Source organism: Nuphar pumila, chromosome 11 (assembly GCF_984573655.1).
Source record: "Nuphar pumila chromosome 11, dmNupPumi1.hap1.1, whole genome shotgun sequence".
NCBI classification, from domain to species: domain Eukaryota; kingdom Viridiplantae; phylum Streptophyta; class Magnoliopsida; order Nymphaeales; family Nymphaeaceae; genus Nuphar; species Nuphar pumila.
The window spans coordinates 18,887,355-18,913,457 of record NC_143259.1 but is presented as its reverse complement, the minus strand read 5'-3'; positions in this window follow the sequence as shown (position 1 = coordinate 18,913,457).

Sequence of the window (26,103 nt, the reverse complement as noted above, 5' to 3'; positions counted from 1 at the left end):
GCGATAGAACTCAGTAAGGAAAATCCAGTCATTGCCTTCCAGACTCGGTGATCCTATCGAGGTTGATGGGGTACTGCTACTCTCCACAATATAGTGATGAGGACCACTAATGTGCAAGGTCTTATCTCTAAGACCAAGCGGTGCCCGTCGACCCATATTAACAGTGTGTTTCCTTTGGCATTCATTGGTGGAATGCCTCTCATCACCAAAAAAATGACAGTCTTGGACTTTGAATGGACACAACCATTCAGAGTGCATGATTCAGCACCAAAAAATTGGCACTTGTGGGTTGCCATCTATAGTTGACAATGATTTTTCATGATCAGAAACTCGAAAACATACAGTGCGATATTGCGAACATGAGGGATCTTAAACCAGATTTCTCAAACTTAGGCTCTGATACCAATTCTGTAATGCCCTGAATTTTTAAAACAACACTTGGTCAAAAATTCATAGATTTTTTTTCTTTGTTGTAGAATTTAGAAAAGGTTTCTGGTATCGAAAGTAGACGATAATGAGTCATCTGTTTTAGAAAATACCAGGCAAGTCATTGGTATATAGCCAAGTACTCATTGACCACCAAAGTGTTTCATTTATTAAAATGAGTTGTTTATTACAAACATCATTGCTTGAAAAAGTAGTATTCTATTAAACTGGTTTGATAAATGAAACAATTCAACACTGTTTAGAGAAACCCTGAAACTCAATGTTGCCTTGCTCTGTATATCGCTTCGCTGGTTCAATACTTATATTCCCCATTAAATGGGTTCAGAACCATCAATGGTATGGTAGGAAAGCATTCAAATTCAAAGCAAGTATAAACTTGTAAAAATATAAGGAGCCACTTAGGGCCACAGTTCGGAACAACGATACTTAAGTCTCTATGACTTAGCATATATCATGAAAGCCTCCTCAAAGCCAAGATTGAAACATTAAGGCTCAAGTATTCAAGACTTGGCATATCCATATCCAATGAATCCAAGCGAGAGCTACTCAAGCTTAGCTTAGTCGTGCAGATATAATATGACTTTTTGCCTTATTGATCCAGTAGTATACTGATCTCAACACTTTTCACAAGGTTATGCATGAATCATCAGAACAACACACATTAATTCATTCATTCAATCATCATTGAACCTAGAACTAAATCATTACTTCAATATTAACTCATTCAACCCCTGGTACACGGGAGAACTTATCTTTGGTGTCAAACGAAGCCATCGCAGGGTTTATTATACTATGTATTTTATATATACTTTATGCCTGAGTAACCCTATCTGTAATGGGATGGTAGTCAAAGCTCATAACGAGATAACCCCACCAGGTCATTTTGGATACATCCTCTACTATAGTAGTGAGGTTCAATCCTTAGATCTCAAGGATAACCAGATCTCCAAATCTCCTGAGTGATTGGAAGGTCCCTTGAACTCTTTGGTTCATAATAAATTTGTTTCACTTGCGGCTGTACCATCACTATCTGCCACAGCTAGCGTAAGTCATGAAGGGGTTCATGGTTTAACCATAATTATTTGAATGCCACTTGGGCAAATCAGTGTGTTCTGCACTAAAGAAAATATATACCCCAACTTCATTCAATATTCTGAAGCACGGACTGCTTGCGTGATCCAGGGACTACTGTTAAGGTTTATTCATATGCATACATGACTCCGCTCTCGGCATCTATGGCCTTCACGAGCGCTTCACCCCTTTCGGGTGGAAAACCAACTCTGGCACGCTGTCCCTTACGAGTCATGTTGTATAACAGTGTTTCAAATGAGCATGCATATACAATGATCACCTTGGATCGACTACTCGGCATATGTAGCCACAATAAGTACTAGCCTAGTCAAAGCGCAACAACTACTCTGGGGTATCGACCCTTAGGAGTATGGTGCTCTTATAGGCAGAAGTGGAATGAGTCATTCTGGTAGGGTTCCAACAATAGGGCATCATCGTGCCATTCAATCTAGCTTAGGCAAGTATTTTGCCAAACATTTTGGTAGCACCTCCACTGTTTGATGGAGGACATGCTACACTTTTTCTAAGTTCAGTGAGTTTCTTTCAAAAAATTTGGCAGCACTTCCTCTCTTTAACAAAGAAAGTGTTATGTTCTTTTAAGCTCGATGAGCATCTTTTCAAAAAATTTGGTAGCACTTTTTTTCTTTAACAAAGAAAGCATTATGCTTAAATCAGAGATAGATGTGCACTGTTGCGCTTACTTTGCATTTATAATGGTTCATTGAAACCTAGGCCTTAGTTAGGCCATGCTCAAGTGACTTAAGTATTTATGAAAAAATGATTTTGTGCAAAGAGTGAAACCTTTCCAATAAGGGTTTCTTTCGTCAATCAAAGTCTTGATCGCGGATAGCATATAGAATCACATTTGGCGATAGGAGTTGATCTCTGCTTGTACACTTACTTATGCATGGATATATGTAATATAAGCAGGAGCCTATGAACGATATAGCCTGGTGGCATAAGTGAAAGCATATTTAAGGTTCGGTGGGTGAAACCGAACTAAATAACTTATAGAAATTAGGTTGCATATTTTAGTCAAGTATATTAACCTTAGTAGGAATTAGGTTCTTAGTTAACTAAGTTTTTAATTAGGTTTCATATTTTAGGCGTGTAATTAGTGGAGTCATCAGGGTTATTTATTAGTTCTAATTAATTAGGTATTAATTTTAGTTTTATAAATTAGGTAGTCAACCTAACCTAGTCTAAGCCTAGTCGAGTCAACCGAGTCAACCCAGTGAACCTAACTCGAGTCCTCTCTTAAACCCGCAGCCTCTTTGGTCCTTAGTGGTTTCGTTACATTTAGTTTCAATTCATATTAATTTAAGTCTAACTAGTTTAGTTATTTACTTAATTGATCTAGTCAATTTTAGACGTGTTGATTGAAGGTGTTTGCTCATTGTTTATTTGGATGATTAGTAATTCAATTAGTTCATGTGCATTTAGTTTGAATTAATTGCAGTTACTCATTCATATAGTTAGGTGCATTTTTAAGTACATTATTTGTAATTACATTATTAGTTCATTTAGTTGTAATCATAAAACGCATATCATCTTTCATTTATAGTTCCTTTAGCATAACTGCATTTATTAGCTGCATCTAATTTGTCATTTAGCATCATTTAGGTTTGCATTGTACTTATATTGCATTCATAGTATTTAAAATAGACTTATCTAGTGAATAGTGCACTAAAAGAAAAACCCGATTTTTGCCCTGTCGCACTGTCATCATTTCATGTGCAAAAATTCCAAGTTTTCAAAATATTATTCTTTTATTCACTTTATTGGTGTGTTAACTGTCTGCAGACCAAATTTCAGCCCGATCTGAGTTGGTTTGATCTGATTTTTAAGCGTTTTGCGAAAACTGTTTTTTCGGATTTGAAAATTTCGGGACCTACGATATCCTGATTTTTCTCAGTTTTGAAACACTTATATCTGGAGTTCCAGATATCATTTTTTCATTCTGTAAAAATTGTCAGATTCTTTAATCTGTTAGTTACACAACAGAACAAATTTCGGGAAATTTTCGAAAAGCAAGAGTCTTGGCATCATTCGACGCGATGACAATCTCAAAAGCATAAGCAAATATATATATTGTTGAAAGCAGGAGCCTTAGCATCGTTCGACAGAACGATAATCTTAAATCTATACGCAAATACATATATATTATAGAAAGCATGAGCTTTGGCATCGTTCGATATGACATCAATCTCAAAAGTATAAGCAAATGCATATATATTTCGAAAAGTAGGAGCCTTGGCATTGTTAGACAGGACGAAAATCTCAAAAGAATAAGCAAATATGTATATATCGAAAAAAGTAGAACTTTGGTATTGTTTGGTGAGCAAACCTAGCCAAGCTATGCGGCACGAAGTGGTTGAGACACTCCTAGGTCATGGTCGATGCATCCTTTATGTCTGGTATGGTCACAACCAAGAGTATCTCTTGCAGCTTTCAACGAAACGGCGATACGATGAAATCTAGACCAAAAACTAGATTTGACCTAGAGAGAGAAAGAGGATAGAAAGGAGGGGAGAGGATTTCTAAGAAGGGTCACCTCTTATTTATAGACAATTTTGTCGATCCTGGATCTACATGTGGTCTGGATTCGATCCAGTTAACCCACTTGATACAAGATCCAAACTTGGTGGTGAAGTAATAAAAATACTTCTATGTTCCTATGGGGCCCACCTCATGATTTCATGAGATATTTTTATGGGGCCCATAGGATATTTTTTGTGAGATATTTTTGTAGGGTTCACTAGATATTTTAATGGGTCTTAGGTATTTTCATGGTTTCATCAATATTTTTTGCAAAAAAAATATGAGTACACCATTTTCTTTGTATCGATGAAATTAAGCAAGTTGGCTCATTGAAATCTCCTAATTTTGTTCAGAGAGAGAGTTATGGCTCTCTGACTGTTTGACCATATATCTATGAAGATATGTACATCATAAGTATAATTGGTTTGTTGAAATCTATTCATTTCATATTTCAGGTTCATATGATATTTTTACATAAAATACTTTTTAGATTTACACAGATTTTTTGCTAAAATTTTGTGAGTCTTAGACTCTCCCACCCACAATAAACACACACACACCCCATATATATAGAGTGAAAAGAGAGGAAGAGATAGAGTAAAATGAGGAGAGAGAAAGTCCGCTCTAGCCATTAGACTAGAAATGGTGGTGGAGTCGGCACTGAAGCCGATCGATGATCCGAGATCCAAATAGATCTCTACGTGCAGAAGCTAAAAAGGATGACAGTTGAGTCTGAACAAGACTCAATTAAAGAGTGATTTAAGGTAGCAGACCTCTGTTTCATCAGAAATGATAAACACAAGAAATATGCATGACAGACACTCGTTTCCAGCAAAGGTAAAATCATAGAAATCGGATATGGCTTATCCAATTTATGAATGGATCTTTGGACCAGTCGAACTGGCCATCGACAGGCTGACTGGAAAATAGTCAGTCGTCTTTGAGAGGGATTTTGAGCTCTTAGACAAAGGAGTTTGGAAAAACTCTGAATGGAAAATCTGTAGCTTAGTCTGTTTATTTTTCAGAGAAGTAAAATTTATGAATTTTGATTCAGTAAATCTATTTCTATGCCTATTTAAAGTTGGTGTATTTTCTGTTCTAATGGTTTTGATTTGCAGAATGGGAAAATAAACATGCAACTAACAAAGGCAATTTTTTTGAGCAACCAACAAATCGATTCTGTAAAACTTCTTAACAAGAAATCTTAAACAAGATGACTACTTTTTAGAAACTCAATCGAATCACCAAATTACGCAAGATTGGATAAAATATGTCATGAAGATCAGACAATTGTTGCAAACAAAACACAATTCCAGATTCATATAAACGGGATTATAGCAGAGATTGTAAGCTATTTTAGGTTATCAACGGATTCGTTTTAGAAAAAATTATAAACATGAAAGATGTAGATCAGAGATTTATCTTTCCAACAAGATATGATTTGAAATTTTGCATTTAGTGATCAAAAAGATATGCTGAAAATACATAATAGTAATAGAGATATGTTGCACCGGACAGGGCTCGAGTCTTGTCTGACTGATAGGGATCTTCCAATAATTTTCATGGTCAAATAAGGATGATTCATAGAAAACAGTAAACAACAAAGTTAAAGGGTAAGATTTTAGCTTTTCAACAGGTTAAAGATCACATGATTTGGCCAAGTATCCAGGGCGATACGATCTGAACACTAAGACTATGTTAGAATATCTCAGTGCAAAAATGAGTTTCTTTTGCAAAAATGAGATTCAATCAAACCAAGCATGCACAACCACTAACGAGATGCAAGACAACAAAAATCACATAAATAATTTCCTTAATACTTTGGAGAATAGTTTCATAAGTTTGAACAAACAATCTAGCATATGAAGAACAACTAATATACAAGACACCCAAACAAAATCAACAAGTTGGAAGATATTATCTAGTTTGTAGTAACAAGCTTGATGAAGATGATATTCAGTAGCCTTCACCAATGCTAACGAAGACACCAAAGAAGGATCAACCAACAGATGTTCATCGGAGAGAACGTCAAACCGGCGCCCACGCCTTTCTTCTCCAAATGAATCCTCACAGCTCAGAACCACCTTCTTCACAATTCACCACATTCTCTTTCTTTCATTGATTCAAAAAACAAGCTTAGACTGTTGGACAACCCCCCCCCCCCCCCTTGGGCTCCTAAGCTCCAAAAAAGGAGCTTCATAATGTGAGGGTCATTCCAAGGCATCCCATTTTCAAGGCTATTTTGAATTTTCACTATTTTTGCACATAGCCTTGAATTCCCTTATCAACAACTCTTTCGACTTTCAAAGTCAAAAGAAAATTCAAACAAGGGCTAAACTTGACCACATATGGGTGGCACCAACTAGGGGTTCTATATGGGTTTGGATTTTGGCTCAGATCCAAACAATGCTATGAATTGGATCGCCGAACATAGGCTAAGACGAGGATCCACTTGGACTAGAGATGTCCTACAAGCAAATGGATCGCCTTGGGTAACGATGCCCGGATTGAGTCTGGAGAGTTGGATTTGGATCCAACTCGGCTTCAGTGCACTGCTCATCTGGATGCTCTGCATCATCCTCCCCATGTTGAAAAGGCTTCATCCTTAGAGTTGAATCCTCACTACAATCGTCATCATGGTACCGCTTCAAATGTTTGACATTGAACATGTTTGAAGTCTTGAAATGAGGCGGCAATTGAACCCTGTAAGCATTAGAATTAATAACATTAGTAACTGCACAAGGATCAATGCGCTTAGGCACTAATTTACCATGCATATTTGAAGGTAAATGTTCTTTAATCAAAGTAACTGATACCAAATCTCTAGTTTTAAACAGTACCTGTTGATGCTTCTTATCATAATTGAATTTATACTTACTGATGTTGTCTTAAAGCTTCTGATGTACATGTTCATGAATATCTTGCAGAAAAGAGATATGATCTTGTACAGAATTTAAAACAGGACCAATAACAAGAATATGAGCTAAATCAACAAGAGAGCATGGATTAAAATCGTAAAGAACGACAAAAGGACTAAAACTAGTAGAATGATTCACAGATTTATTAAATGCAAATTCAGCTTGTGCAAGTATGTGCGGCCAAGACTTGGGTTTATCATTAATTAATGCTCGCAGAAGATTTCCTAAAGACTGATTCACAACTTCAGCTTGATTGTTGGTCTAGAGATGATGAACAGTACTAAATTGTAGGGTGGTTCCTAACTTTTTCCATAATTGATGCCAAAAATATCCTACAAATTTAACATCTCTATCAGAAGTAATGGTTTTGGGAATGCCATGTAATTTATAATTTTTTTTTGAAGAATAAATCAACAATGTGAGATGCATCTATGGTTTTCCTACATGGAATGAAATGAGTCATTTTTGTATATCGATCAACCCCCACAAAATAGAATCAAGACCATGTGAGGTCTTAGGCAACCCTAGAACCAAATCCATGGTTATATCTTGCCAAGGTTTCTCAAGAATAGGCAATGGTAAATATAACTTTGCTCTATTATACAAAAGGTCTTTAGGATCTTTAATATCATCAATATTTGTGATCCTGTAAATAGAGCTAACAAAACAGCTCAACTATACACATATATCATAAAACAAAAGATTTCAAAATTAAACTATATCAATTATAAAGTATGGAGAGAGGATGGCCAAACACACCAAAAAAATAATATATATAGAAAATATTTAACAAAAACAATTAACATTTTTCAAAATCATTTTAAGAAATCATTAATTTTTCAAACACAATAGTCATAGAGAGACTCACTTCAATATAGTTGCATATTATCAAGAGTAATGCATGCATAAAATATCTCAAAGATAAGCTCATAAATCATAAGTTGCTTTAAAAAATCATGAAAACATGCATTATTCAAAGTCAATACTCACATATATCTATCGCAAAAAGCACATTAATGCATAAAAAGCATGAATTTTCAACCAACATCAATACCATAAAGTAATAACTCATAAAAGAGTTTAAATCCCAAAATTCCACAAAGAAGAGTAAATTACTTGTTTCTTTCAAGAACAAATCTTTTTTACATAGCAGAAGATATAAGAAATGACACAAGTCATTCAATAAAGATTTAAGAAACAAATAATCGTGGATCAATTAGCTATTTCATTTTAGAATCAATATTAACCACACAACTAATGCATATATGAATGAATCATGCAATAGTTTAGAATCAATTAAAGTCACTTATGGGACAATTTTAAGAGATAACAATGAAAAAAATTCAAGAGAACACCTTACAGGAAAAATGAAGAGATTTAAAATCTCACAAATATCAAGAAATGATAGTTTGTGAATATCAATATATATACAAAACACGCAAGGTAGCCAATTATGAAACAAATTTAAAGTATCCTTAATCATGTAATTAAAATATATTTAATGCAAAATACATGAAAATATTTCAATAACAATACTCATACAAGGATAAATGAGTAGTAAAAATTTTAAAAATTTAAAGAGAGATTTAAAAATCCCACATAATACAATGAATGATATTTGCAAATCTTAACAATAGTTCAACCACCACAAGCATTCGCCTCACTTGACTTCCAAACCTCAAAAATCAAGTGTATCATCTACTAGAACAAGTGTATAATCACAATGTCAGTTATGGGCTAAACAAACACACAAAAAGTATGAATAATCAACAGGTGCACATAATTCACCACGTTGAAAATATCTCTTGTTTACATATAATGACACTCAAAATAAGTGTATTAGCTACTATAATAAGAGTATAATCATAATGTCACTTATGAGGTAAACAAATACACAAAAAGTGTGAATAATCAACGGGTGCATATAACTCACCACATTGAAAAACATTTCTTGTCTACATATAATGACACTTAAAATAAGTGTATAAACTATTGAAACAAGAGTATAATCACAATGCCACTTATGAGCTAAACAAAACACACAAAAGTATGAATAAACATCTTTTATCTACATATAATGACACTTAAATAAAAAGCATAATAGGAGAGAACATAAGAGGCAAGGAGAGCTTGTAATGAAAACAAATTAATGTCACCAAGAAAAATAAGAATATCAATGATAATAATCTTTTGAAACACCATGGTTTCCAAAATAGATAGTCATCACAGATAATTATAATTATAAGCATTTATAATAACAGTGGCCAAATAAACAAATGAGTGATATAATTCACTCATAGAACCAAAGATCAACGAATCGTCAGTTAGAGCCAAACTATAAGCTGACAATCTAAACTGACACAAACTGAGGTGCACATAACTCACCCCAATAAAAAGGCCAAAAGAAAATGATGCATCATATAAAATTCTATGATGGACAACCAAATGTTATAATAAGACAATAAATAATCATGAAAATCAATTTTTAAATAAGTGAGTTCATATATAAGAACCGATTTGAAAAATTAAAGTTTCAAATCAAATCAAATAATGGTGGATGAAAAATTTAGAATGAATATAGTGTAATCATATATAAAAGAAGATGACGATTGATAATTTTTCACAAAAAAAGAATGCATTAATAATAATGAAGGATTAGCATGGACAATATAAGCAAGCTATATAGAGATAGCTCAATTTAGATTTTAAGTCTATCTATGAGACAATAATGATTTTTAACATTAAATGGGCCAAAACATATATAGAGATTCTTCAAAGAACCATTGAGAAAACCAAGAGCATACACAAGTACAATTAATCATGAATACTCTCAAAAAGATAAAAGATCAAGTATATGCAATAAATCTAATAACTTTAAAGCCACATATCCTACACAAATGCTTATGAAGGATCACATAAGATATGCATTGAAACATTTACAAATAGCCATAAAGATACAAACATACCCAAAATATATTTTTTAAATTATCATGCTTACGTAAGAACCAATAAGACAATACCTCATTTTTAAGAGAAAGTATTAATTTCAATTAATTTCAGAACATATATAATTTTTCAATAATACCAAATAACAATTTTGAAATGACACATAATCATTAATGGCACATAAAAGCATGCTTAGACATATAAGTATGAAACATGAATATGTAGATGATATACTGATAGAGCAAACTCATGAGAGCAACCATCCATGGCATGACTAATGAGAGCATACATACAAGAATTTAAAATTTCTTAGGTAGCACATCTCAATAAAAGCACCACATAATCTTGCAAAATATAATTTTCATTATTATATTTTTCAAAAAATATATATTCATAATCAAAATATATACTTCAAGTAAACATGTTTATGAAAAAACATATGTCAAAAGAAAATATTTTTCAGAAATTTTAATTTTAATTAATCTAAAAACATTCATTTTTAATAAATATCCATAATATTCTAAATATATTTTTAAATATATAGCGTAAAAGTTTAAAGTAGAGAATCCAAAGAATTATATATCAGAATATGAGAGTCTTGAGTCCAAGCCATACATCAATTCAAATCTTTCTTTTAAAGCACAAACACGAACAAGATGCCAAGACCAAAATGCCTTGCTCTAATACTATGTCACGAAATAGCATGAAACCCAAGACATTCTATATTGTAGTCCAAATGCCAATCAGAATGTATTTGAATACTAACAATATGCAAAACTTGATACAAGTTGTATGAATAAATGATTTCATTCATAATAAACAAACATACATAAAAGAAATAAATACATAAGGGCCTCACTACAATACACTAAAAAACACACAAAATAACCTAAGACTACCCATTACTCTCTCACCCACAAAGAGGCACAGACGCCCTATATAGAGAGAGAGAGAGAAAAGAAAGGAAGACAAAGTAGAGGAGAGAGAAAGTCCTCTCTAGCCATTGGACTCGAAATCTAGCTGTTGGGCTTAGTTCCCAACACAAATCTAGATATTAAGCTGATTTTATAATAAATAATATGTATATAAATATATATATGTATATGTATACATATATATAATATATAATATATAATATAAATATTATATATACATATATATATGTATATATATAATATATTATATATATAGAAAAAGGATAGAGTAATCTTAACATTTATGCCTATGGGTCTCAATAATTTCTTCATCATTTATAGGTTTGGTAGTATCAAATCTTACTACATTTGGCTATGCCATGTGACACCATTGAGATAATCCGTTTACATTTATATTATTAAAGCAAAAGCAAATAGATATTGAGAATTTATGGTTGCAATGAAATAGTGAAATTTTGTGTTGCATGAACACTCAGCCTCGCATGTATGTTTCCCTAGACATAAAACCAACTTGGACACTAGACATGACATAACACTTTGTCAACATGATTAAAAATGTATGGTGTATGACTTCATATGTGTTTTTCTTTTATAATCAAGAACCATCAATCCATCATTGTTTTAGTGTTAATTGCAGTATTGCCTTTTGTAACTTATCATTGGCATGATTTCATTTCTTTTGAATGATAATGCATTAACTTGGCAATTTATCAATATAGAAAATGACCATATTGTACAACATATTTGATGTGTTTCCCAAAATGCCCCATAAATATAGAAATTTTCCTGATATCCAATTTCGTGTGTTCTCAAATTTTTAGGACCTTTTTACCCTTAGCACAAGCAGAACTCCTAATTTTTGCATGTTATATCACAATGCTCTCCCGATCTCTCACTAAATATGAAATTTGCATGATATTTCCCCCAAAATCATGAATTTCTCATAAATAGTATGAATATCGTGACACTGCTTCCAAAAACCCCTTGTGAATTTCATCAAGAGTTTCGTGTTGGTGGTTGAAAAAGTCTGCCTTTCTATGTAAAATTCATAAAAAGTTTGTGGAACTCATGGACTTTTACATGCTGTCAACTTATAGAAATGCAAAATTCCATTTTAGAATGCAAAATTATGTGTGTATATATATAGGCGATTATAGTGTGAATTTCATTAAGAGTGTCATGTTGGTGGTTTCAAAAAAGTCTACTTTCGATGCAAAATTCATGAAAATTTGCAGAATTTACTGACTTTTGCATGTTGTCAACTTTAAGCATGCAAGATTTTGTTTTAGGATGTGAATTTATCTGTATATATATATATATACAGGCATTTAGAGTGAGAATTTTGTCAAGAGTTTCCAATTAGTGGTTGTGAAATTCTTGAAATGTTTGCCAAATTTCTAAAAGGTTTGCAAAAAAATGCAAAGTTTTGCATGAGGTGATGCAAAATTCCTTTTGAGTGTAAGAATTTTGCAAGCATTAAAAGTGACATTTTGTTTCTTAAAATCTTTTATGCGCAACCTAGAGCTATTTTCGCATAACCTAGGGTTCTTGTACTCCCCAATCGATGGTCCCCAAACCTTTTCCTCAAACAAATCTTTGGCGACTATTTTCGGCCAAACACACATCAGCGACACTTCATCAATGACTATTTTAACCAATCCTTTGAGTTTTTTTAGTAAGGTCATTTTTCATTGTTGAATCAATTTTTTTTTAACTTCCGGTAAGGTCAATTTTCATGCATTGGTTAAAGAGTGGATAAAAAAATTTGTTTTTCTGATTGTTTAATTTCTAATTGAAGATTTGTTGTGCCACTTAGTTTTTCATCCACAATCACTAGAACTGTGTTTGTGTATAGGATGTGTGTGAGAGAGAGACAAAGAGAAAATAAAAATATAATGAAACATTGACATGAGTTAGCTATTTTGCATGGTTTCAAGTTATCTTTGCATGTATATTATCTACTATAATATGTTGTTTTCGTTTGTTTCTCATATTTGCATGTGAGTGTTGAGTTTTTTTTTTTTGCATTGTCAGAAGTTTGAATACGATTTGTAACTTTGTCATGCATTTTTAGTAAACTATTCCCCATTTCTATTATTATAGATTTTTTTAGTATTGCAATATGGCACCAAAGAAGAGAAAAAACATACAACCTACAATACGCTTGCCAAAGAAGAGTAAAAAGTACTTCAAACACAACCTAAAGTACTTGATGATCCTTACGCAGTGGGTTATATTTCCTATGTTGAAACATATAATAAGCTTGCCCTCTGAGGGAGCTTGCTTCATGGCAAAAAATCTGGGTGTCATATGTAATTCATAAAAAAGACACCCTTGCCAAGTTGAACCATGCAAATATTCGCTTAACCCAGCAATTGCTAGCACTTTCAACAAAACAACGACTCGCAATTTCATAATGGCCCAAATATGCAACTGAAGCTACAAAAAAGGCTGATGAGATTGCAGCCAAAATATTGCTTCCATCTCGGAAGAATTGAATGTGGAGACCCATTGGTGAAGAAGTTTGAGTCATTGGCTCACCCTGAGGTTGTTGCTAACCTCAATCACTGACTAGATCAAGTTAAAAATGTGACCACTTGTAGTGGTTGAGGCCAGATGGAGAATAGAGGAGAAACATCATATACAAAGGTGGAGTAGCTACCTCAGCAAGAGGAGGATACGAGAGTGGGTTGGAGAGTGAAATTGAGTAAGGGACCAAAAGTGGAAGAGTGAAGGCCTGAAAGTTGAAGCAGTTGTGGAGAGTTTGCAGGAAGTGGAGGAGAGTGAGGCTAGGCTGGAGAGTGCAAGGGAGGTTCCTCCTCCTTAGAGATCGAAGATAGTGCATGCTCCGAGGAAGAGGTCGCAATGACCAACAAGGTCTAATGCTCCCCTAGAGGTATTTTTCTTTATTTATATGTGTAAGCATGCTTTTATGTTACAGACAAATAGATTGAATCTTTTATTTTTAATATTTAAAATGTTATATAGGTTTGTGTATATAGAATCTATATGGAGAAGATTCAGAGGGTCCAACATTCTGCATGCACTGATTTTATTGGTTTCGAGCACACTTGTAGCTCTGAGCACTGATGGAGAACATGAAGGATTGGTTCGATCAGATGTATTTTCAAAGACTCTTGAAGATCACACTATGGAATATCGGTCACAGTCTCATAGAATTTGTTGTCCAGTTCTAGAATCCATCAACAAACATATTCCAATTCAGAAGCGTTGAGATGGTCATTACATTGGAGGATGTGACATGAATCACCAGATTTAAGGGCCAAGGGGAGTCAGTGACTGGACGTCGCTTAAGAGATTTCAAGCACTTGGGTCAAGCGCTCCTAAAAGCAGAGGAGGATGTGTTTGAAGGTGATAGACTTAAGTTAGGATTGTGTAAACACCCCAAATTTTCCACATCCATTCTCAAACCACCCTCCTCAGACAGTGCCAACCCTGTTAGGTCAGTGTAGGATTCAAACCCCGGGTCAGTTTCAGAAAATCACCATTTTACCAACTTTTATTAGGAAAATTACCATTTTACCCCTAGGCCATCCCAGACCCCAGTCAGTCGGAGTCCACCTAGCTCATTGATCAGTTTGGGATAGTTAGAATATCAGTCTTCTCAAGCTCATCTGAGCTCACAATAAACAGACCATTTTTATTTCTGACCATTCCTGCCAAACTGGGATCATTTCTTCAGAAATGAGCTCATTTCTCACTCAAATCCAAACCAATTGTCTCTGAGTCAGTCATTCTCAGTCAGTCATGTTCCTCAGAGTCTAACTTGAGCTCACCAGGAGTTCAAGCACTCCAGTTTCAGTTCAGAACCATTTTTAAGTGTCCAGGAGCCCATTTTAGTCCATTTCAGCTCTTTCAGCTGAAATTAAGCTGCGTTCAGCCAATTGAGCTAGTGTTCAAGCTTAGATTTCAGTTCATCTCAGTATTAGTAACCTTTGTTTCAGCTCAAACCCAGTTCAGGTTCGTAATTCACTTCACTTCAGTGATCATTTTGTAACATTTCTCTAAAAATGATAGGTTTTCTTGAAAATTCAGTCGAAAGGGTTAGTTGAGTTAGTGTCTGGTCAGTTCATTTGAGTTCTGAAACTCTAAAACCCAGCTCAATCGAGTTCATTTCAGTTTAATCCAGCTCGAACCCCAATTTTCAGTGTCACTCCAACCCAGTAGAGTCCGAAAACCATTTCTTCAACCATTTTGCAAATTTTATCAGCTTTTATGCTTTTTAAACTGGTACAGCTGCCAATCAGGATTTAAAATCCAAAATTCTTCATTTAGGGTTAGCATTTCGCATAGTATTTCACATGTCATTTCTCATCATTTCATATCATTTCTCAGCATTTCATAACATTTCATCACATTTCATTTCATTTTCGAAGTCCAGAACTCCAGTTTAATAAATTTCAATCCAGATCAAGTTTCAAAAGCTTTCAAAAATCAATTTCAAACCCTCGGCTTTCCAAAATTGACATTTTTACCCCCGGGAGTCTAAATTTGGAAATATTTTCTCAAGAAAAATAATCTGAATTTATTTCAAACTCAAATTTTTAAATTTTACACTAGATTTGCTTCGCAACGAGGCATTGAACTTCAAAATCCGAGCTCGTTTCAAAAACTACCAAAAATAGCTCGTTTCGTCTGGAAATAAATTTGGAAGTATTTTCTTGAGAAAAACAATCTAGATTTCTTTCAAAATTAAATTTTCAAATTCTACACTAGATTTGCTTCACAACGAGGTATTGAACTTCAAAATTCGAGCTCGTTTCAAAAACTGTCAAAAATAACTCGTTTCGTCTGGAAATTTTCTGAAAAGACTATCTTACCCCTTTAATCATCAAAATGAATTTCAAAAATAGAATTTGGACCCGCTCTGAGATGGCCCATCCATTTGCATTTTCTTGTTTTAATTTATAAGAAAAGAAAAAAAATTATCTTTTTCTTTATTTTTTTTGTTTGTTTTATTTTAGTTTTTTAATTATTTTATTCTTCCTAAGGTGGGACCCACAAGGGGGTCGACCACCCTAGCCAACCTTTCAGCCCACTTCCTTTCTTCTTTTTCCTCCATTTTCTTTTTTTTTTTTTTTTTCTTTCCTTCTTTCTTTATTTTCTTTCTTTCTTCTTCCTTTTTCTTTCTTTCTTTCTTTCTTTCCTCCTTTCTTTCCTCTCCCAGCCACTCACATATACCCCTTTTCAGCCCCCCTTCTTCTTCTTCTTTCCCTCTCCTTTCTTCCCCTTTCTTTCCTTTTCTTTCTTCCCCTTTCTTTCCTTTTCCTTCTTCCCCTCTTCTTTCCTTTTCCTTCCCTTCCTTCTTTCCTCTTTCTTCCTTACCTCCTTTTCATCTCTTTCAAAGGCACAAGGCTGCAGCTACAGCCATTCACGTAAGCCCATCACACTTCTTCCCTCATTAAACCCATCATTTCCTAAAAAACTTAGGTCTTTTGATGATTTTGACCTAGGTCATTACAAAAAAAAAGAAAGGAAGCCATACGGCTCCTCTTCCCCTTAACGCCTCTCTCTCTCTCTCTCTCTCTCTCTCTCTCTCTCTCTCTCTCTCTCTCTCTCTCTCTCTCTCTCTCTCTCTCTCTCTCTCTCCTTTGCTGTTACAGCCCCACAGCAACATTCCTTCATCTATTGGCTGCTGATCCACCCTCAACTTCTCCAGCCATCACTTCCAGCAACCACAATCGGCTTCACCTCCTCCAACTTTGCAGCCACCTCCTTGGCAGCTTGAGCCGGCGCACCACCATCCATCCAACACGCCTCCAGCCTCCTTCAGCTCCTCCATCCCGTTGCAGCCACTGCTACTTCAACCCAGCATCCACCATAAGAGGGGTTCCAGCCAGCGCCACCATCTTGAAGCTTCCATCCTTCAACGCCCAGCTCAGTCGTACCAGCCCCTCCAACTTCAGCACCAACCTTAAATCGGTTCCAACAGCCCCAACAGCCACCATCTTGGAGCTTCCATCCTTCAACGCTCATCACAGCCACCTCCTCAACCTCCAATCTCGGTGGCAACCATTTCCATAGCTGCAGCCTATTCCAGCTAGGTGTCAAGGCAAGATCAATTTTCTTATTAAGTTTTGTCTTTTTTATTTATCAAAATCCATTAATGCCGTGTGATTAAGGGTATGAAAGCCCTATTTTCATGAGAATAATGGGAAGTTAGTCCAAAATCAGATCTAAGGTGACGAAAGGATCTCTTTCACAATCTTTAAAAAAAAATAGAAAAACACATATCTCATGTGTAGGGGCTAATTAAACGATAAGATCCATCCGTTCAATGGATTGGATCTTTCGTTTCGCAAGCCAACAACAAAGAATATGTTGTATCCCCATTGATTTGCATATTAGTTTTATATTTCATGATATTTTATGATAGAAAATGCATTTAGGTTAGGATGTTAATTTATTTCATTCATTTCAATGTAAATTTCATTATTAGAATCCGTAGAGTTCATTTCGATACAAAGTACATAGGCTATTTCATGTGAATTTTTGCATCTTTAAATTATGTAAATTTTACTATTGTTAGACCTGTACGACCTTTAGTTCCTGTAGAAATTTTGGTCTGATTTTAAATCGTTATTTTCTTAAAAAAATAAAAGGGTGACAATGGGTTTTGGACCATCCTGGAATTTCCAATATTTGTTTTAGCAGACAAGATCACCTGAGATCTCCTAGATGAGAGATCCGAATCTCTTTCCAAAACTCACAGTGGATTCAAAATTGAATCTACTAGTGATCTCGAAATTTTAAAGTTTTTTCAGTTAGTTTTGACCTCTGTAAAAAATCGGATTTCCCAGCTCTCTGGGAAAATCTCGATTTTCCTTCATCAGGGTATAGACAGACTCTAATGCACCGAGTCCACCCAATCCATAGCTTTTCCGCAAAAACTTTCAACATAAAAGTTGTTTCTAACATGTTTTCCTATCATTTCCCAAAATTTAGAAATTTTTGGAACTGTTTCAATATTTTTCCAAAATTTTTATTTTCTGTCTCACAGATTTCAATATCCCGAAATCTCAGAGATTTAGGTCTCTGATAACAGTATTGCCTTTTCCAAACCATAACCTGAATCTCAATGGTGTCAAAATATCAAACTTTTCCCTGTTTGTCAGGGATATTTTCCCACAATTTCAACCTTTTCCCCATCTGTTTGTTATTTTTCCCACATTTTCTCCCGAAACCTGTCTGTTTCCCCCAAATCCTAGAGTCGCCGGATTTCGATCCGACTTGACGGGGTGTCACAGCTCCGACCATAGGTCAAAACCAGAAAGTTTAAAAGGAAAAAATCTTTGCCTTACTGTTCTCTATCACCCCATAAAATTTGGGAAATTTTTATGGAAGTTTGATATCCTAAATCCCCTTTAGAATAAACATTTTAGGAAAAAATCACAAAATTTAGGATTTTTACTTGAATTTATATATTTAAAAATACAAAAAAAAATATTTTAGAGTTCCATTATGTTTTTATGGATATTGTAGGTGTCCATGCCAAATTTTGCTTAATTCCAAGTTCATTTGCTCCATGTGTTAGTTTATCTTTAAGTTCAGAAGTGAAAATCAGGCGAAAATCAGGTTAAATTTGATATTTTATGATATTTTTGTCATTTTAAGATTTTTATCATGTACATGAGAATATAGAATTATATTAAGGTTAATTTCAATGTCATTTGCATTTCACATTTTTCATTTTTGCAAAATTTATTTTAGAAAACCCTGGTTTCAAGGCCATAGTCTTGTTATCGGGGGTATTTTGGTCATTTTGACCTAAATTTCAAATTTTCAATTTCTAATTCTCCAAAATTTTATGCACATCATCATATTTTATCATATTATGTTTGATTTATTTTATTTGATTTTCAAAATTCCAAAATTTACAAAAATTCTTTCAAAAAACCCTGATTTCAAGATCATCAGGGGTATTTTGGTTATTTTGACCCCAATTTCGAATTTTCAAGTTTATTTTCGAAATTTTTTCATTATTTATCATGTTTATATCAAAGGGGGTATGATTTTGGGTTTATATCTGAATAATATCCGATATTTTCCCATATTTTCGGATAAATTCAGAAAAACCTACATTTTTGTGCTAACCTTGTTTTCTAGTTTTGCAGGAACATTCAAGAAGAAGATTTAACTTTTATTTCTTTTATTTCAATTCAATGTAAAAATCAATGTAATATTTGAAATAAGAGTTACATTTCAATATGTGATGTATGATTTATGCACATTATTTCAAATTCACTATGGTTTACACGAATGGCACGTGCACAAGCTCTTATGGAGTTTATAAACTCGGTGGGATTCGTATTTATGGCCATAGTCAGAATACGAAGAAAACCAAGATTTATGATCTTCGTATTAGCCACATTCAGCCTACACACTTAGGCTAACTTTAAAATGCACTGCATTTCTCAAAGTTTTAAAAGGATTTCCCAATTTCTCAATTGAAATTCCCTTTTCAAATTCATATTCATTCATTCATATCATTCAAATTGCATTATTCTCAAATTCATTTTCCAATTTCAATTTCAGAAAATTCAGTTTTCTCAAGAATTTCCAAGTCTTTCTCAGGATCTGATTTTCTCAAAATCCTGAGTTTTCAAAAGAGATTTCAAAGCATTTCCCAAGTTCAAACCAAGATTTTCCAATGTTTTAAAATTCTCAAATTTCAAAGTCTTAAGTTTTCAAAAAGATCGATTTTCTCAGATTTCCCATTTTCATGAGAACTCAGTTTCCTGAGAATCCATTTTTCATTTCAAAAGTCATTTTCCAATGAATTTCTTAGATTTTCTCAGAATTCTCAAATCCATTTTCTCAGAAAAGCAATTCCAAATTTTAAAATCAATTTTCTAAAGTTCAAATTTTCCTGAGAAATCACTTTCCAATGCAAATTTCTGACTTCCAATGAAATTCAATGATTTTCCCAGGAATTTAATTTTCAAGCACTTTTCCTATCAATTTTCAAGCATATTTCAAACTTTCCAAAGCAAACATCATTTTTTTCTTAAACATTGCATTATTTTCAAAATTTCATAGCACAAGCCTGATTCTTTGTGCATTCTAGGAAAAATAGAGCATAATTTAGCTATTTGAGTCAAATTAAAGCACGTAATTGATCCTTGGTTCAATTACCTCTGGTAAAGGTGCCAGGAACGATTGAACTTCGTACCGACAGGCGGATCCCATTCTACGGAATTTTCCCGCAAATTTTCAAAACGGAGGCGAGTTAATTTTCAAAACCATTTTCAAAACTTTGGTCGAGTTTGACTCGCGAAATTCGTTTCTCTCTCGCAAGGGAGGGGAAAAATTTTGCGATGATAACAGGTTTGGCGACTGTGATGGGACCTATCTTCGTCTGATCAATTATGTGCTTTAACTTAGCTTAATTATCAAGATTATGTTCTATGGAATGTCAACTTTAATTTATGATATCATGTGAACCTAGGAGCCTAGGCTTGAACCCAGCTGACATGGATTGCATGTAGACTAGGCATGGTTTGGTAGGACCATATTGAGAAGAATTATGCATGCTCACTTAGACTTAGGTCTGAAATACAACACTCTTCAATCTAGGACTTGTATGAAAACAATGTTTGCTTCTTCAAAAAAATTCAAAATTCTATATCTTTAGGACTTAGAGCCCTCTGTTTGTTTGCATGTGATCATTTTTCAAAAATCACCCCACCTATGTCTACCCGGTCTTCATGTTGCTGGGCTCTTTTCCAGAACCATAGTTCGGGACAGAGCCTCACAACTGGGCCACTTATTTGGGCTAACCCCCCCTGCCACGTACCAAGGGCCATAGTCCAACGTATATCGGCAGGTGCTCAAGGATGTTGGGAAAACACAAGCTTAGAACCGAAGATAATTTTTTATGCCACGTACATCAAGCCTCGGCTCAAGTATATCGGCATAGCATGATTGGACACAGTTGATCTTAGCCTAGAGTCATGATTAGGGTCTTAAAGCTCTTTCAAAATCAATGCATTTAGAGTCAGCTTCTTAGGGATTGATGTATGTGCATAATTGTTTGTGATTGATTATATGCTATTCATTTTCGCCTTATTTTCTCATACTTTTCCCAATTTTTCCAAAATATCGAACAATTTTTCAAAATACTTCATTTTTCATCTTTTGTGAAATATCTCTTTTTTCTCAAAAACCCTGGACAATTTTTCCAAATTATCCACCTTTTTCTCAAAACTGCAGGTGATTTTCCATTCTTTCGCTCCTCTGGACTTCGAATTTCCAGCTTTTATTTTATCCTGCCTGCAATTTTCAAAATTCTTGTATTTTTCCAAAATTCTAATTCCAATTTTCCTATCTTTCAGTCCAATGGCATCCAGTCAGCTCGATTCTGTTTTTCTTGAGGGTCACATCTCCTACGAGGTGCGACAAAGTCTTCCCGAGCATCAAACTTCTCTCGTATGTTTCCGGACCCTTCTTCTCCCGGTGGTACTACATTTGGTTCAAAAACTTCTCTCGTATGTTTCCGGACCACTTGAGCGATTGCGGGTTGGAACTGTCATCTGCAGTGGGGAAGTTGACAGTCAATGGCAATCTGATCCATGCGCTGGCAGAGCGGTGGAATCCGTGCACTTGCACATTTTGGTTCTCATGGAGCGAGATGACACTATTGATGGACGAGTTTTCAGAGATTATGGGACTGCCTGAGCCAGCCGGTCAGCCTGGAGATCCGTTAGAGCAATAGTTTCTAATCAATATCAAGGGTCTGGACCCTAAAGATGTCGTGGCTCGCATGACAGAGCGCAAGTCTTGGCCACTGATTGAAGAAAATGGGAACGAGTACGTGAGCCTGATCGAGATCTACCGACAGTATGGAGAATTCGTAAAAGTTAGCTCGTTGTCCAGGATAGCTCGAGAGAGAATCCAGCATGCGATGGTTCTGTGTACTGTGGGACTCACCTTCTTTCGAGACAGACAGAATTATGTGAATGTCAGAATAGTTCAGCTTCTGAGGAGATGGAGAAGTCGACAGATCAGCCGTCTCTCGATAGCTATGGCCGCACTTGCTTTTCTATATAGAGGATTGATCCGCTTCACACTAGGAGAGTTCATCTTAGTCGAGGGATGTACCTATGCACTTCAGTCTTGGTTTCTTCAGCATATACCGACCAGAGCTAGTTTGTTCAGATATAACGGCAAGGAACTCCTTCCAGTTGTGCGGTACCGATTCCTGATCAATTATCTGCAGGAAGAAGAATTGGTATGGGACTATTTTGATCGAGAATTATCACCTCCCAGATACACCTATGCATATGGCAAGAGATTCAAGTTGCTTGGTCCATTCTTCTGTGCTTACTATCATCCGAAGCGGTGTGTTCGACAGTTTTCTCAGAGACAGCAACACATAGAGATGCGGCTGCTATCAGGAGTCGTGCCAGAGTTCGACCTTACATCAGCACAGTGGTCTGGAACATACCATTCTGTCAGATATGGCTAGGACTCTTTTGTTACTCTTCCACTTTTTCCCGGTCCTCGTGTCTCTACTAGTTATAAAGAGTGGTGGCAAATTGTCTGTCTTCCCCCTCTTTCCCGAGTTTATTATTGATGCAATCATGTTTTTCTTTCAATAAATAAAAATCTTGCAAATTCTTCAATTCTTGGTTTGACGACCTCGCCTAGGTAACAAGGCATGATTTTCAGTTGTTTATTTTCTTTGCAAAGGAATGACAATGCAATTGTCGTAATCCCAACGACGACTCAATCTCTAGTAATGGGATATTCTTTCAATTGTCTACCAAAATTCTCAGCAAATATCTTTCTTCCAGTCAAAATCTCTTTCGAAAGCCTAATCATTAATTTTGCCCTGCAGAGAGCATTCGTGATATTCGATGGTTCAGACAAGGTCAGGGAAGAAAACTGCACCAGTCGAAGGCATCGCATATTCAACAGCCTCGGACGAAGAGATGGATTCCCCGCGCTCGGACAAAAATCAAGGGCAGCAGGTTGAGGATGACATGGATCCTCAGATATATGACATGTTCAAAAAGATGATGAGCAAGATGCTGGCAGAACAAGCTGAAGCCAGTGCAAAGAAGACCCAAGTCAAGCAGAAGGCAAAGGGCTAGGTAGTCAAAAGGGTTTTGAAGTTGTCTAAGAAGCCTATTCAGGATGCTGATACAACAAATGAAGAGAAATCAGTAGAGGGCGTTGATGAAGAATATGAAGCTCAGCAAGCATTTCAAAGATCCCCTCATAGACAAGGGATAGCCATAAATTGAAGAGTCAATCAATGGATGATCTAGTCCAAGTGCAGTTGAAGAAAATGGCTCAGGTGATTAAAAATTTGAAAGACCGTGACAAAGGCAAGAAGGTCTTCACGAGCAAAAACCTCTACGAAGGCATCACTCCTGTCAGGAATAATCAAGATTCAAAAAAGAAGATGAACTCCGCCTTCTTCGTCAATGCCAACCGTGATGATTGCAAAGATAGCAAAGGCAATCATACAAGTCAAAAAGAGAAATCTTCAAAGCAGAGTGGAAAATTGAGTCAACAGAAAGAAAAGATAAAGCGGGACGACTGGGGTTACGATCTCCAGTTTACTCCTCTCGAGCAGTCTCTCGATGAAATCCTTGAATATATGTTGGCCAAAGAATTGGTAAAGCTCCCGAAAGTCACAAATCCTCCCACAATCATGGGAAAAGTTATGGACCAGTTCTGCAAATTTCATCGGGCAGTAGGGCATGATACCGACCACTGTTTCGTCTTCAAGAACATTGTCCAAGATTATATCGACAAGAATTTCTTCGTTGAGAATGAGAAAGAATATTGGTCAACTATCTCGGCCAAGTCTCAACAGAAGTCAAGCAATCAGCAAAAAGTAGAGCATGACGGTCGGAACCAGGACCGCAAGATGGCCCCATTGGATCAAATACTTGAGAGTTTCCTGGAATACATGCTCACAAAAGATATGGTCGGATCTCCAAAGGCTCACTTTACTCTTTCTGCCGATGATTGTAATCATGATAACTATTCAGAGGGATCTAAGGGCCAAAAAGAAAAGTTCTCCAACAATGATAAGCCTCTTCAATCTAGTCCTCAGCATAAAGAGAAAGGTCAAGAAAAGCCAAAGCACAAGGATTGGAGAAAGGATCGAAAGTTCACCCCTCTGGATCAGACACTAGAGAGTGTTCTGGAATACATGCTCGCAAAAGATATGATCTGTTTACCTAAAGTAGCTGATCCTGTAACAGTCATGAGCAGATTTAAAGAAAAATTCTGTAAATTTCATCGGGCAGTAGGGCATGACACTGAGAATTGTTTCGTCCTAAAGAACATCATTCAAGATCGCATCGACAAGATCCTTGTTGAAAATGAGGAAGATACCAGTTGACCATCCTGATCAAGTTTTTCAAGAAACTAATAATGTCAAGGCTATGTCATCTTTAATCATTTTGCTTTTGGTCATTTTAAAAGGACAATACAGTCTCAGTTTTCTTACCAACTTGTTATTTCTCTTCAATGATTGAATAAATTACCCATTTTCCTCATAAACTTGATGTCACCTTTTATTCTCCTTTTCTGCAAAATGTTCTTTCATGAGGAATGACCCTCTTCAGAGTCCCAAAATCAATCCAAAGTCAGAAAGCATTCTTCAAATATCAATTACTTATCATTTCATCCAACTTCTCACTCCCCAGTTATACTGGGGCATTATTTTGAAAATTGTCTTCAAAACATCCTGTATGCAGGCAAGATCAAACAAATCTCTTATTTTGCATGCATGTGCATTCATTTACATCATTTTGCATTCATTTGCATTTACATGCATTCATTCGCATCAATTTACATTCATTTGCATCAAATTCATTTCCCCTTCAGGTTAAGGGATAAACCTGAACTACCCATTCAAGATAAGGGATAAATCCTGAGACCTTGACAGTTGTCTAAGTCATCGTGAGGATGAAGATTGAAAATCTCTCATCAGAATCAGTTAGGTAAATTTTCAAAAATTCAGTGCTCGTGCTGGTAAGATTTTCAAAAACTAGTGTTCGTGGTGGTAAAATTTTCTAAATCCAGTGTTCGTGCTGGTAAATTTTCAAAAAAATCTAGTGTTCGTGCTGGTAAGATTTTCAAAAACTAGTGTTTGTGCTGGTAAAATTTTCTAAATCCAGTGTTCGTGCTGGTAAATTTTCAAAAAAATCTAGTGTTCGTGCTGGTAAGATTTACAAAAACCAATGTTCATGCTGGTAAAATTTTCTAAATCCAGTGTTCGTGCTGGTAAATCTTCAAAATCCAGTGTTCGTGTTGGTAATTCTCCCAAAAACAGTATTCGTACTGATCCATTTTCAAAATCCAATACTTATACTGGTTCATTTCCAAAATCCGGTATTCACACTGGTACATCTTTCAAAATCCAATTGTTATTGGTCGGACTTTCAAAATCCAATTTTTTTTGTCAAACTTTCTAAATCTGGTTTACTGGTTAATGTTTTCAAACCTAATCCATGCTAGTCTAATTTTTCTTCGGGATTCGAGTTCCGACTTGAATTTCCTTTCCTTCTAATCAGTATAGTTTTCCTTCAGGATTCGAGTTCCGACTCGAATTTTCTTTCCTTCTAATTAGTCTAGTTTTTCTTCGGGATTCGAGTTCCGACTCAAATTTCCTTTCCTTCTAATCGGTCTAGTTTTCCTTCGGAATTCGAGTTCCGACTCGAATTTTCTTTCCTTCTAATTAGTCTAGTTTTCCTTCGGGATTCGAGTTCCGACTCGAATTTTCTTTCTTAGTTTTTCTTCGGGATTCGAGTTCCGACTCGAATTTTATTTCCTTTTAATTAATCTAGTTTTCCTTCGGGATTCGAGTTCCGACTCGAATTTTCTTTCCTTCTAACCAATCTAGTTTTCCTTCGAAGATTTGAGTTCCGACTCAAATTTTCTTCCAAATCCAATTCAAATGCCTGGAATTGGTCTAGAAAATTAGAGTTCCGACTCAAATTTTCTTCCAAATCCAATTCAAATGCCTGGAATCGGTCTAGAAAATTAGAGTTCCGACTCGAATTTTCTTCCAAATCCAATTTGTTTAGCTTTCCTTTAAAGGTTTGAACTCCAACTCAAACTTTTCTACAATTTAGTAATTGGTCTAGAAGATCCAAGTTCCGACTTGAATTTTTCTTTCAAAACCCAATTAATTTAGTTTTTCCTTGAAGATTTAAATTTCGATTCAAATCTTCCCTCAAAACCTAGTTTAGCACCTGGTC